The sequence below is a fragment of the Somniosus microcephalus genome, chromosome 7, assembly GCF_052327205.1.
Source record: "Somniosus microcephalus isolate GS21.2 chromosome 7, FLI_Smic_1.0, whole genome shotgun sequence".
Lineage (NCBI taxonomy): Eukaryota > Metazoa > Chordata > Chondrichthyes > Squaliformes > Somniosidae > Somniosus > Somniosus microcephalus.
This window is the reverse complement of record NC_140993.1, coordinates 89,178,340-89,193,422: the sequence shown is the minus strand read 5'-3', so window position 1 is coordinate 89,193,422 and position 15,083 is coordinate 89,178,340. Positions and strand designations below refer to the sequence as shown.

At 46.4% G+C, this 15,083-nt stretch overlaps 1 protein-coding gene across 2 annotated transcripts in view; it reads right to left on the bottom strand.

The window, feature by feature from the left end:
• The window catches only part of cnbd1 (cyclic nucleotide binding domain containing 1), a 345,231-nt gene that overhangs the window by 293,678 nt on the left and 36,470 nt on the right, over positions 1-15,083 (bottom strand). For both annotated transcript variants that reach the window (XM_085992714.1, XM_085992717.1), the window contains exon 3: positions 13,590-13,700. The gene's annotated coding sequence lies outside the window, so the exon portion shown is untranslated. The remainder of the gene's footprint in view (positions 1-13,589; positions 13,701-15,083) is intronic.

The following is a 15,083-nucleotide window of genomic DNA, read 5'->3' as shown; positions in this document are numbered from 1 at the left end:
AAAGGGAAATTAGAAATGACCCGACTCTCTCACGAGTCTACGATTTAACAGTGAAGGGATGGCCAGCACATGGTGAACCACTGTTGCCAGCATTCTCGCAAAGAAGAAAACAGCTGTCAGTGTGCCGAGGAACCTTGATGTGTGGATCCAGAGTGGTGATTCCACCCAAACTCCAGGATAAAGTGCTAAAGGAGCTTCACGAGGGGCATCTGGGTGGAGTGAAAATGAAGAACCTAGCCAGGGCGTTTCTATGGTGGCCAGGTATCGATGGAGACATCGAAGAAATGACCAAGAGCTGCCTAGGATGCCAGAAGGTCCAAAACGCTCCACCCCAAGCCCCTCTACATCCATGGGAGTGGCCCTCATCTCCCTGGCAAAGGGTACACATCGACTTTGCTGGTCCATTTATGGACTCAATGTTCTTAATCGCGGTTGATGCACACTCCAAGTGGCCGGAGGTAATAAAGATGTCCTCCACCACCACGGAAAAAACCATCACAGTATTAAGGACCATATTTGCCAGGAATGGGCTGCCTGAACAGATCTGTTCTGATAATGGACCGCAATTTGTGTCTGAAGAATTCAGGAAGTTCTTAAAAAACAATGGGGTTAAGCACTACACGTCCGCCCCATACCATCCCGCCACCAATGGATTGGCTGAAAGGTTTGTCCAGACCTTCAAGAAGGCCATAAAGGCCATGGGTAATGAAGACATAAAACTTCAGCACAAGGTGGATAACTTCTTGTTCGCATACAGGAATGCAACACATATGGTTACAAACCAAACTCCCGCCATGATGTTCTTCAATAGAAGACTAAGATGCCGGCTGGATTTGATCAAGCCCAACATCAGAAGGGACGTGGAGAACCGGCAATTTCAAAGCATGAATGAAAGGCCAACTAGAACCTTCCAGATAGGTCAACAAGTTTTGGCCCGGGACTACCGTACCGCGAAATGGCAGCCTGGAACTATCTGCACACGACTAGGACCGCGATGTATACCGTGGACATCGGAGAAAGCATAATAAGGCGCCATGCTGACCAAATCATAGATTCATCCGAAAAGGGACAACCTACACCACAACTCTATACACCTAACGATGAAGTAGAGATACCCATATCTACCTCCGATCCGGTGATACTGGAACCCGATGAACCCGACACTGGCATTCAAGCCGAATCAGCCTTGCCAAAAGAATCTACTACACCACCAGAAACTACTACACCACCGAGGCGTTATCCGGACCGAGTCAGGAAGCCTCCAGAGAGACTGACTTATAATTAATTAACTGCAGCAATGTGTAGATTATTTTTCTTGTAACATGTAATTAATAATTACTTAAAATATTATGTACTGGTTGGCTAAAAGGGGAGGAATTGTAGTGTATGTGCCTTTAAGAGCCCCATGTGTACTGTAATGCCGGTAATGGCCACTCGGGCTATATAAGCCTGTATATTGTGTTGTATCAGTTAGTTCCCCTCCAGACTTTGTTTAGTAAACACCTATGAAACCAACTCCTGTCTTTAGTGTCTCTATCAACACACAGACACAACACGTCTGGAGAGCGGAGGCAGCTGGGGGCGGGACTGCAACCTGGAAACCATCTGACCCGCACCCATCCAGACACCGATGAGAAAATCGCGGCCAATGTCTGTGTATGATGTCGCCAAGCGGCAGCATGTAGATGAAAAAAAGGAGAGTGCTAAGGATAGATCCTTGAGGGACTCTGGAGATAACATTGTGGGGTATGGAAAGAAAAGCCATTGCTGGAGATGTTCTGGCGAGTATGAAATACGTAAAAGTGAAACCATGCAAGGGCATTCCCTCCAAGCTATACAATAGAGGAGAAGTGCTGGAGAATGATGGTGTGGTTGGGCCATTTTGGTGCTGTGGCAGGGGCAGAAGCCTGGTTGGAGAGATTCAAACATGGAGCTGCGAGAAAGATGGGCAAGGATTTGGGAGGCAACACACATTTAATGACTTTGGAGAGGAAAGAAAATTGGTGGCGATAGTTTGCAAGGACAGAGGTCAAAGATGAATTATTTGAGGAGGGCTGATGATAGTAGTTTTTGAAGGGAGTGGGACAGAACATGAGAAGGGGGAATCATGTAGAATATCAGCTGGAATGGGGACCAGGAAGGAAAGTTGTGTAGTCAGCAGTTTAGTGCAAATGTCAAGCAAGCAAGTAGGTCCCATGGGTGAGCTCAGAGAGGGCATGAGGGAAGATGGAAAAATAGCTAGAGAGAGGCGCACTTTGCATTTGCGATAAACCTAGAATCTGTTTTAGCAAACTACTATTCTCTTCCCAGAGTTCTCTTCCTCCGTTTTCTCCTAAACTTTGTGAAGTTAACTTTTATTTATTAACTTCATTTTAATCAATATATTAATTAATTTTGCTGAATGCGTATTTTGCTTACAATTTGTTTACTGATCTTGCTTAAACAACATTACTATTTTAAAGTGTTTTATTTTCCTCAGTTAAAGATATAGGGTAGATAGAAAGGAACTTTTCCCCTTAGTAGAGGTGTCAATAACCAGGGGGCATAGTTTCAAGATAAGGGGCAGGAGGTTTAGAGGGGATTTGAGGAAAAACTTTTTCACCCAGAGGGTGGTTGGAATCTGGAACTCACTGCCTGAAAGGGTGGTAGAGGCAGGAACCCTCACAACATTCAAGAAGCATTTAGATGAGCACTTGAAACGCCATAGCATACAAGGCTACGGACCAAGTGCTGGAAAATGGGATTAGAATAGACAGGGCTTGATGGCCGGCGCGGACACAATGGGCCGAAGGGCCTCTTTCTGTGCTGTCTAACTTGATGGGGGAAAAATTCAGTTGGTTTGTGCCTCCCGTTAGCGCTTTAAGAGGGCGCTAATGGGGCACAAAGCAACTAGCGCCCGTGCGCGGCAATGTTTGCGCCGCTCACTAAATTAACTAGACATTTTGCGGCGGCGCTAAATACTACCGCCACGATCTCCTGCACCAGCAGATCGTGACATCAGTCGAGTGTGCAACGCCCCGGACCGGATATTGAGTAGCGTCCCCTGCCTTACCGCCTGCCGCTAGCAACAACAGGTTGAGGGGAGCGTTTTGCAGTCAGGAAGGGACTGGGGGAGTGCTATTTAAAGGCGACCGCTTCCTGCCTTTTTTTGTTGGTGACATTTTAGCACCACGCATTCTGAGCGAGAGAGAGAGACTTCTGGAGAGATTCAACGCTGTGTGAAGGAGTTTTGGGTACTGAGCAGCACTTTGCAGGTTCATTTTGATTTGCCCTTCCTTGTATCGATTTAGAAGAGGCTGTGGGGGCTGCACTCTGAGCTCTTTCCCTGGGACTCTCCATTGTTCTTTCCAGCAGATTTGATGTACAGGTCTCTCCAGGCCGAGATTCAAGGCTGCAATGAGCAGGATGTGGATGGAGAGCAAGATCAATCCTCCCCTTTAAGAACTGGCCGGCGCCATTGTGTCTGTGTTCCATTGCTGACTGACATCACATGAGCTTCGCCAGCTCTCTGAGGTAGCGCCTCGTTTCTCGGTCTTTGCACCTTAAGAGAGGTGTGTAGCACCTGATTTAGCGCTCCAATCAACTCCAGGGGCAATAAAAGCCAAGTTTGCAGTTGGAGGCGATAATTAGCACCAGGCGCTAAACTTTGCGCACGGCCGATAATCGTGCCCCAAACGGGGCGATACTGAATTTTTCCCTCTATGACTCTATGGGGGAAAAATTCAATTGGTTTGCGCCTCCCCGTTAGTGCCTTAAGAGGGCGCTAATGGGGTGCAAAGCAACTAGCGCCCGGGTGCGGCGATGTCTGCGCCGCTCATGAAATTGACCAGACATTTTGCGGCGGCGCTAAACAATAGCGCCTCAATCTCCTGCGCCCGCAGATCTTGACGGCATTCAAGCGTGCAATGCCCTTGTGGCGCCCCGGACCAGATATTGAGTGGCGCCCCCTCCATTCCGCCTGGTGCAAGCAACGACAGGTAGACTGTAACGTTTCCCAGTCGGTGTGGGGCTGGGGGTTGCTATTTAAAGACGAACTCTTCCTGGCTTTTTCTGTGATAGACAATTTTGCACCACTCATTCTGACAGGGGGAGAGATTCTGAGAGAGAGAGAAGAAGAGACTTCTGCATAGAGTCAATGCTGTGTAAAGTAGTTTTGGCTACTGAGCATCACTTTGCAGGTACAGGAAACTCTCTGGTATCCGGCACCGACGGGACCGGGATGGTGCCGGTTGATTAAAAATTCCAGATGATGGAGAGGGTTATCTACCAAGGCTATTCTTAACAAACAAAGAGTCAGACTCCTGTTATTGAGGTGTTCGGACTTCTGACAGTGCCAAGAAGCCGAGTAGTGACAGTTTGGAGAACTACCCACACTGACTAACCCGGCCACCGCGGCAGACTCGGACTCGGCAACATTTCCGGTTATTGAGGTGTTTTCGGAGTACGAATTCCGGATATTTAGGTGCCGTTTAAACGAGAGTTTCCTGTACTTTTGTTTTTGACCTTCATTACTTTGATTGCCAAGAGACTATGGGGGCTGCACTGATTTGGGGCGTCGTCCTCTGCCTGCAGATTCAGAGGCCACAGAGTCGCAGAGAGAGAGTGGCAATCATGGCCAGGCAGAGGAGGGCCAACAGGCCTCTGTACAGGAGACCTTACCCTCCCAGGGTATTTCACCAACAATTCTCCTACATTCATTTGTCTGAGGAGCAGTGTTTGCGCAGTCTGCGCTTCAGCAAGGAGGTGGTCACTGAGCTCTGCCACCTGCTGCAGCCAGATCTGCAGCCTCTACTGAGGACCAGGACGTCTCTGTTGGTGGCAATGAAGATCACAGTGGCTCTGAACTTTTATGCCACCGGCTCCTTTCAATCAGCTACTGGGGACATCGCCAATATCTCCCAGTTTGCGGTCCATTGCTGCATCTGTCAGGTCACAAATGCCCTCTATAAAAGGAGACGCCAGTACATTTCCTTCCCGATGACCCGGGCCAAACAGCATGAACGCGCATTGGGCTTTGCGAGGATAGCGGGCTTCCCCATGGTGCAGGGCACCACTGACTGCACGCATGTGGCATTGCGTGCACCGCATGAGAATGCAGAGGATTTCCGCAACCGCAAGGGATTCCACTTCTTAAACGTCCAGTTGGTCTGTGACCACAGACAGCTGATACTCGGTCAATGCCCGCTATCCTGGCAGCAGCCACGATGCATTCATCCTGCGCCAGACTGCTGTGGCAGAACTTTTCCAGGCACCGCATTACCCAAGTGGTTGGCTCCTCGGGGACAAGGGTTATCCACTGTGCACCTGGCTGATGACACTGCTCCATAACCTCAACACCCCTGCTGAGCTGCGGTACAACGAGAGCCATCGCGCCACCAGGAACATCATTGAGCAGACGATTGGTGTGCTCAAGCAACGGTTCCGCTGTCTGAACCACTCAGGAGGAGCCCTGCAGTACTCACCTGAGCGAGTCTCCCTCTTCATAGATGTGTGCTGCATGCTGCATAGCCTGGCAATCCTCAGGACCGAGCCAATGCCACCATGCCTTGGAGCACGACCGCAGGAGGAGGAGGAAGAGGAGGAGGATGATCATCAGCAGCACCAAGGCGGAAGGGAGGCCCACAATGTTGAAACTGCAAGGGCCGTCCGTCAACGGCTGATAGCAAGCCGCTTCTAGGCCCCTGCTGAGGAAATAGCTTCTACCATTGAGAACAACATGAATGAAACCAACCCGCAAACCCTAAGCCGGCCAAGGCAGCAATGATTCCAAAGACCAAACATGTACATTTGGAATACAAAAACTTCTTTATTTTACAAACTCTTTGGGCTGGATTTTCATTGAGTCGTCGGGTAGGAGGCAGTACTACAACTTTCGGTGTTGTAGTCCCGCCTCCATCGAGTTCTAGCCAACCCACGTGGTTTTGACTTGATTGACCTTGTTGAGCCCACCCAGCGGGCTCAGCAGGCCAATTAAGGGCCACCCGGCAACAGGTGACGTCACAGATTGATATTTCATCTGTCAAGACCTTTTGACAGATGAAATATCAGCGTTTCACAGCTGTTTGAAGCTGTCAAACACTGTCAATCTGTACTCCAGGTTAATTCCTTCCTCTCAGGCTGCTTTAGAGATCTCCCCAGAACAGAAAGCTGAATGCTGCAATTTTTGACAGCTCGCAGCCATTCTGCTTTCTGTGCCGGTGAGATGAGGGACTCCAGAGACCTGAAGGAAGGAAGGCTGTTAAGGTAAGTAAAGGTATGTAAAACTTATTTAAACACTTTACACACACCAAACACACTTACCTTTGCACTCATGCACCCATCACTCACCTGAACACCGGACATGTCGACCCCTCCAAGCACTTCATCCCGACGGTCCGCCTCCTCTAACTTGGCGTGGTTTGGAGCCATCGGGAATCCCGCACTTCAACATTAAAAATAGGGATTAGGCTAAAAACTGCCTGTTAACTACCTGTTAACAGGCAGTTAATTGGCAATAATCCCCTTCCCGCCTCGGGGAGGCAGGTCCCAGTGCAGGTCGGGTACCAGCCTCCTTTGAAACTGGCATGGAGGCGGGTTGGGTGCAGGATGGGTTCGTGCCCCCCCAATTTCGGGATTTTAATCCCCCACATGCCTCCAATCCCGCCTCCATGGCCCAATGAAAATCCTGCCCTCTGTGTGTCATTTCTTCATGACAAACTAATAGAAACAAACACAAAAAAAAATTAACATAACTGGTTCTCACAACCTGGAGAAAATGTCCAAAACACTAAACAAAAGTTTGAACACGAACCTCGGACTTTAATAAAAAATTGACCAACATTTTGTCACACCTCCTACTTTTTGTCCTTCGAGGGTGATCTCCTTCTCTTGCAACACTTCCCCCCCCTTCCCACCTGTGGTGATTATTCTCTATGTTTAGTAAGAAGTATTGTGATTGGTTGTTTGTTTCCTGCCTTGGGATATATGCTGTAATCTCATTGGTAGTTGATGTCATGTGATTTGTGGTGGCCATCTTAAATTCAGTTCTTTCCAGCCTTTAGTTGGGACTGGGTGTTGAAGATGTGCTACAGGATTTTTAAGTTAATAAAGCCTAGATTAGAAAGGCAAATCTATTCTTTATTTCAATTTATTAACTTTATGTCAGAATGGAGCGATATCTTCAACCAGGACGATTCAATGCTGACCCTAATTCTGCAGGAGTGGATGATAAATGGAAACATTGGTATTGTACATTTAAAAACTTTGTGGGCGTGTTGGATCAAGAGTCTCTAAATAAGCTGAATATGCTGATCAACTACATTGCTCCGGATGTGTATAAGTATATTTTGGACTGTAAAACCTACGAAGTGGCTATTTCTACATTGGAAAAGATTTTTGTTAAACCAAAGAATGAGGTATTTGCATGTCACCTTCTATCTGCCCGTAGGCAGCAGGTGGGAGAATCTTTGGATACTTATTTACAAGCGCTTCGGTGCCTTAGTGTTAACTGTAATTATAAGGCCGTGACGGCTGAAGAATATAAGGAAGAATCGGTACGGGATGCTTTTATTAATGGATTACTGTCTAGATCAATTCGTCAGCGGTTGTTAGAAAATAAGACTTTGGACCTTAAGAGTGCTTTTGAGCAAGCTTCTACATTGGATGTGGCTCAGAGAAGTTCGGATGCTTATGCTCTTTTTAATCGGCCTGTGACTGTGGTTTCGGCAGTTCCGGATGAAAAGGAATTATGTGGACTTAATAGGAGTGGTTTACTAGATTCTGAAACAGTTTCTACTTCAGCGGCTGTTGCCTCTAGGATTCAGAAGTGTTATTTTTGTGGGAATGTCCGGCACCCTCGTCTGAAGTGTCCTGCTCGGGAGGCTGTGTGTAGTAAATGCGGCAAGAGAGGTCATTACGCACGTGTGTGTAAATCATCAGGTTCAATTACCTCCTCTGTGACTATTCAGCCTTTAGATAGGACGTTTATTGCATCAACTTCTGCTGCATTTGCTCATGGCCTAAACAAAGCTATAGTTACGGCCCAAGTTAATGGGTTGGAAGTGAAGGCCCTTATAGATACGGGCAGTACCGAGAGTTTTATAAGTCTTCAGTTTGCAAAGGAGAAGCATTTGAAAATTTCGCCTGTTTCCTATCAGGTGTGTATGGCTCAGACGACTCTCACTTCACAAGTAGCTGGTTGTTGCCGTGTGAAATTGATTCTTCTAGGTAATACGTATACTGATATACGCCTATCCGATTTGCCTAATCTCTGTGCGGATATTTTGATTGGTCATGATGTGCTTCAGTTACACGAGTCTCTTAGTCTTTCATTTGGAGGGACTAAGCCACCTTTATCTATTTGTGGATTAACCTCTTTATCCATTTCTCCATTATCACTTTTTTTCCAATTTGATGCCGGATTGTAAGCCAATTGCTACCAAGTCAAGAAGGTATAGCAGTCAGGATAGAGAATTTATTAATTCTGAAGTTCAACGTCTCTTATTGGAAGGAATCATTGAACCTAGTTGTTCGCCTTGGCGGGCACAGGTAGTTGTCACGACTAACGAGAGACATAAGAAACGAATGGTGATAGACTATTCCCAAACTATTAATAGGTATACTCAATTAGATGCGTACCCTTTGCCTAAGATTGATGAGCTTATCAATAAAGTATCTCAGTATAAGGTTTTTAGCACTACTGACCTAAAGAGTGCTTATCATCAGATTCCTATTGTTAAGAAGGATCAACCATATACGGCCTTTGAGGCTGGTGGAAAGCTGTATCAGTTTTGCCGAATACCATTTGGTGTTACTAATGGTGTTACTTGTTTTCAATGGGCAATGGGTGCTTTTATAAGTGATAACTCTCTCTCTGACACCTTTTTATACTTAGATGACATCACGGTGTGTGGCAAATCAAGGGTGGAGCATGATTCTAATTTAGAAAGATTCCTTCAAGCTGCGGAAAAAGTTGGTTTAACTTTCAATAAAGAGAAGTGTACCTTTTCGACCACTGAGGTAAATCTACTGGGGTACATTATCTCGGGAAACAAGATTAAACCAGACCCAGAACGTCTGCGACCATTGATTGATTTACCTTGTCCTACTAATTCTAAGGCTTTGCAACAAGTTGTTGGACTGTTTTCTTACTATTCTAATTGGATTGCAAATTTTTCACGGAAGATCCGGCCTCTTATTCGGGTTACGACATATCCTCTATCATGGGAGGCCAGGACGTGTTTTGATAATTTTAAAAAGGATATCCTTGGTGCAGTTGTGCATTCTATTGATGAGCAGGTTCCTTTTGTGATTGAGACGGACGCTTCTGATTTTGCAATTGGGGCTACTCTGAACCAAAATGGAAGACCTGTGGCCTTTTTCTCACGTACCTTGAACAATAGTGAAAAAAGGCATTCTTCAATAGGGAAAGAGGCGTATGCAATAGTAGAAGTACTGCGTAAATGGAGACATTATTTATCGGGGCGACATTTTACGTTGGTAACTGATCAAAAGTCTGTGCCCTTTATGTTTGATGTCAAACATTTTGGAAAGATTAAGAATGATAAAATAATGAGGTGGAGGATTGAGTTGGCATGTTACCATTTTGATATAGTTTATCATCCGGGGAAGGATAACGTTGCTGCTGATGCGCTGTCGAGGGCTTATTGTTCTGTGATTCACGGAGATACGTTTATTAATCTTCACAATGCCTTATGCCATCCTGGGGTTACGAGGATGATACACTTCGTACGCAGTAAGAATTTGCCCTTTTCAGTTGAAGACGTCAAGCGGATGACTTCATCATGTTCTATCTGTGCTCGGTGTAAACCGAATTTCTTTAAGCATCAACGAGCTCATCTTATAAAGGCTACTTCTCCTTTTGAACGTTTGAGCGTCGATTTCAAGGGGCCTCTTCCTTCAACTACTCAAAACCGATATATATTTACTGTTGTGGATGAGTTTTCAAGGTTCCCTTTTGCTTTTCCTTGCGCAGATGTATCAGCTGCTACAGTTATCAAATGTCTGACTCAACTTTTTGTCATCTTTGGGATGCCTGCGTATATCCATTCGGATCAGGGAAGTTCTTTTATGTCTTCCCAGTTGAAGGAATACCTTCAGAGTCAGGGAATTTCTACTAGCAGAACTACCCCGTATAATCCCCAGGGTAATGGACAGTGCGAACGATACAATGGGGTGATCTGGAAGGCAGTTATGTTGGCTTTGACATCCCGGAACCTTAAGAATACACAGTGGGAAATGGTACTGCCTGATGCCCTGCATTCCATTAGATCATTGCTTTCAACGGCTACTAATGTGACCCCCCATGAAAGGCTCTTTAACTATCCGCGGAGATCTACTACGGGATATTCGGTACCTTCATGGCTTACTATGCAGGGACCTGTGCTGCTTCGACGCCATGTTAGATTGTCAAAATATGATCCTTTAGTGGAGGAGGTGGAGCTGTTGGAGGCAAATTCCCAATATGCTCATATTCGATTCCAAGATGGGAAAGAAAGTACCGTTTCAATTAAAGACTTGGCTCCTTGTGGTGGCCAGCCCTCTTCTGAGGATATTAACAATAGTCATGATTCAGATAATGTGGATGTTGTTACAGATACTACGAATATTTCCAATCCGACTGCAGATAATTATACTTCTATTAGTCAGCCCTCGATGGATGTTCATGACCGTCCCAGTTTACCTCCTGATGGGATTTCTAATCCGGAAACCGTTGAAAATCGGGATATGGATAGCCTTCCTGCAGAAGATACTTCTGTGTCTCCTGGTGTGGGAGGGCAAGGAATTTCACCAAGGTTAAGAAGGTCGACACGAACAAGATATCCGGTCGACCGATTGAAAATGGACTTTTAAATTGATAGTAATGTTTTAAAATTGTTGAAATATTATATTATATTGTTTTAGTTGAGAGATACTTAATACTTATGTGCAATGTTACTATTTGTTGTTGCTCACTTAGTATTGTGTCATGTTGAATAGTTTTATTTTGTCTGTGCATAGTTTTAGTTGTAAATAATTAATTATAAATTGTAAAGGTTATTTCGGTTGGAGTATATTTTAAAAGGAGGGGTGAATGTGGTGATTATTCTCTATGTTTAGTAAGAAGTATTGTGATTGGTTGTTTGTTTCCTGCCTTGGGATATATGCTGTAATCTCGTTGGTAGTTGATGTCATGTGATTTGTGGTGGCCATCTTAAATTCAGTTCTTTCCAGCCTTTAGTTGGGACTGGGTGTTGAAGATGTGCTACAGGATTTTTAAGTTAATAAAGCCTAGATTAGAAAGGCAAATCTATTCTTTATTTCACCACCCTACTGCTCCTCCGTAATGGCTGCAGCAAGGCTGCTAGAAGGCTGCTGATTGTCAGAACCTGAGACTGCAGATGCCCTTGAAGGACGGTCTCGACCAGCTCTGGGCCTGGAGGGCCCGGCTGCAGACTGCACCAACTCTGCATGGGCGGCAACAGTCTGGGCTACAGGTGGTGGCAAGTGCAATGGGGAAGTGACAGTGGTGGCACCAGGAATGCTATCTTGAGAGTGGACAGCAACTCCCTGCTCGACCGACACACTGGCACTCCCACGGGGCAGCACATCAGCATCCGGATCAATCTGCTGGAGCACAGATTGCTGGCCTGCTGTGGCGCAGTGAGAGCCCCTGGGAAATGTGTCTGAACCAGCAATGATGGCAGCAGTTAGTGATTGCGTGACCTCAATCTGAGTCTGCATGAGAGCAGCCAGAGATGGGGTCATGGCAGCCAGTGACTGAATTGCAGCACAAAGCTTTAGCGTGGCATCCGCCTGTGCTACAGCGAAGTGCTCCACACTCCTTGCCAGTGATTCAATGCATTCAGGCACCCTTCCCAATGCACCCATGAGCTCAGTGTGCATGTCCACCGCCTGGGTGTTCATTTCAGCGATGAGCCGCTCCTCCTCTGCGTCCAGTGCAGCAGGACTCGCTGGCCTACTCTCCCTCTGGGAAGAAGGCCCCCAAGCTTCCCTACCCCCACTGCGTTGCTGCAGCCCACTGGGTCCTGGAGCTTCACCCTCATCAGACCCTTCCCCCCTGCTCCCCTCCAGGGAAGGCGTGCTCCCAGTGTGGGCATGGGCTTCCTCGGGAGAGGGTGGTGCTGATGCTCCGGCTTCATCTTCCTCCTCGCCTGCAGCTTCACTCCTACTGGCAGCTTGAGGGCCCGTCTCCTCAGCTGGTGAATCACCATCTGAAAGCAGGGAGGTACAAGAGTGGCTTTAGCGTGAGGACAGGAGGGCAGTAAGGGAGGAATGAGTGCAGCGACTTAATAAGTTGGATTGAAAGTGTCAAAGGCTGGTGTTGTGAGGGACAAGTGGAAGGAGAGAGGACAAAAAGGTGGCTGTTGCTGTCCAGAACGGAGTCGGCCTCTCCAGGGGCGACGGGACCGATCACCTGGCTTGCCACAATCCTGTGGACACGCGCCTCAAGATCGCTGAGGGGTTGCAGCTGAGGCTGCTGTCTCATATTATGAGATAGCTTGGCCTGCAAGAAAAAAGACGGCATCTCTGAGTAAATATACAGCCATGGTCTTGCCTGATGTGCCTCCCATAATTGAATAGCCCTTACTGTATGCAGCCATGGTCTTGCCTGATGTACCTCCCATAATTGAATAGCCCTTACTGTATGCAGCCATGGTCTTGCCTGATGTGCCTCCCATAGGTGAATAGCCCTTACTGTCTGCAAAGTGTGGAATGTGCGTGTGTGTTTCATGAGAGGACCATAGGTGTTGGATGAGTGTTGGGCATTGGGGTTTTAAGACCCTCTGGCCATAGAGTGACGTTGAGATGGAGGGATGGAGAGGTATTGAAAAAAAGCCACTCACCCTGACGACCCGAGTGAGGTCGTTGAACTTTTTTCGACATTGAGTATGGGTCCTGGGCACCATGCTCCTGGAGGAGACGTTCTGAGCCACTTCCCTCCACACTCTTCTGTACTCGCGCGGCAAAGGCCTCCTGCCACTCTCAGGGAAGAGTATAGATCTTCTGTGCTCCACCACGCCAACCAGAGCCTCCAAGGCCCACTCACTGAAGCACTGAGCTCGTTCTCTCACCCTCTCCATAGTCCTTGGCTGGAAGATTTAGGCACAGGACTCTCCAGGCCGAGATTCAAGGCTCATATGAGCAAGGTGTGGCTGGAGAGCAAGATCGACCCTCCCCTTTAAGAACTGTCCAGCGCCAGTGTGTCTGTGTTCCATCGCTAACTGACATCACCTGCGCTGCGCCCGCGTTCTGAGTTAGCGCCTCGCTCCTCGGCCTTTGCGCCTTAAGGCAGGTGTGTAGCGCCTGATTTAGCACTCCAATCACCTCCAGGGGCGATAAAAGCCAAGTTTGCAGTTGGAGGCGATAATTAGCGCCAGGCGCTAAACTTTGCGCACGGCTGATAATTGCGCCCCAAACGGGGCGATACTGAATTTCTCCCCCTATGACTCAATATACTTCAGCAATATTTCCCAGTTAATTTGTTTCAATTCAGCCTTCATTCCTTTGAAGTTTACCTTTTTTAAAATTATATATTTTTGTCCTTGTCCTTACTGGTGCTGATTGCAAGACAGTTCTACATTTCTCACCTCTATGTTAGCACAGGAATCTTGGGTAACACGGGTTTTGGTTGGATGAATATATTTTGATATAGCTGGAGGAACGTATGGTGGGCCTCAGGTGTACTGTGAGGAATAGCCCTGAAAATAAAGTAAATAAAATGCTAGTTTACCTGAAACATTCATTATTTCTACCTGAAACAAATCACACAAGTCTTCATTTTTCAATCAGTACGAATTAAAATAAAATAATCCAGGTAAAGTACACTTAATGATTTAGTCTAGAAGACAAGCAGAGAACTGTTAACGTAGTCAAGTACAACAAATGAATCACCAGCCTTACTTCTACTTAGTTGATTATAAATTTATGAATTCAATAAACATGGCTGCAGATTTTATACAGGAGATCTACAAAGGAAGGCCAAGGTTGTACGATAAAAGAACAATGGTGTTATTGACTAGCTGTCAATCAGGTTTCAGCATCCAAGTCTTTCTTCAAATTTTCCTGCTTCTCAGCTAGTCTGCCCTGTTTCTCCTTTGAAAATGGCAGGCTTTATATGGTCTGGAATAGGAATTTTCAACTCTTAGTCATGTGCTGAGAAATCCACAGAAATAATGTGGTGGTGGATCAGCGGTTGCACTCTCGCCTCTGAGGCAGAAGGTGTGGGTTCAAATCCCACTCCAGTGACTTGGGCACAGAATCGAGGCCGACACTGAGGCAGTGCTGCACAGTCAGAGGTGCTGTCTTTCGGGTGAGATGTTAAAACCATGTTTCTGCCACGTTTCTTACATTACAACAGTGACTAAGCTACTTAATTGGCTGTAAAGTGCTTTGGGACATCCTGAGTTTATGGACGGTGCTATATAAATGCAAGTTCTTTCTGGAGCGAATCCTTTGGCTTAGTGGTAGCATTCCTGCCTCTGAGCCAGAAGGTGCAGGATTCGAGCCCTGCTCCAGACAGTCCCAGCAAGTGGAGACTGCTCTGGCTCTGGCTCTGAATTCTGGGTTGACATCCAGCGAGATTAACTGTGGCAGATGGAATTCAGTGTGAGGTCATCCATTGGACCTATGAAAGATAAATCAGCGTATTTTCTAAATGGTGAGAAGCAAGGAACTGTGGAGGAACAGAAAGATTTAGAGGTCCATGTACAGAAATCACTAAAAACTAGTGGACAGATACAAAAAAATTATTAAAAAGGCTAATGGAATTTTAGCTTTTATCTCAAGGGGCTGGAATACAAAGAGGTTGAAATGATGGTACCATTGTATAAAGCTATATGGTTAGACCGCATGTGGAGTACTGCATTCGGTTCAAGGCACCGTACGTCAGCAGGAATAGATTGGCCTTCGAGAGGGTGCAGCACAGATTCACAAAAATGATACCAGGCCAAAAAGGGTTAAATTATGAGGACAGGTTGCACAAACTAGGCTTGTATTCCCTCGAGTATAGAAGATTAAGGGGTGAACTCATGGAGGTGTTTAAGACGATTACAGAATTTGATATGATAGATAGAGAGAAACTA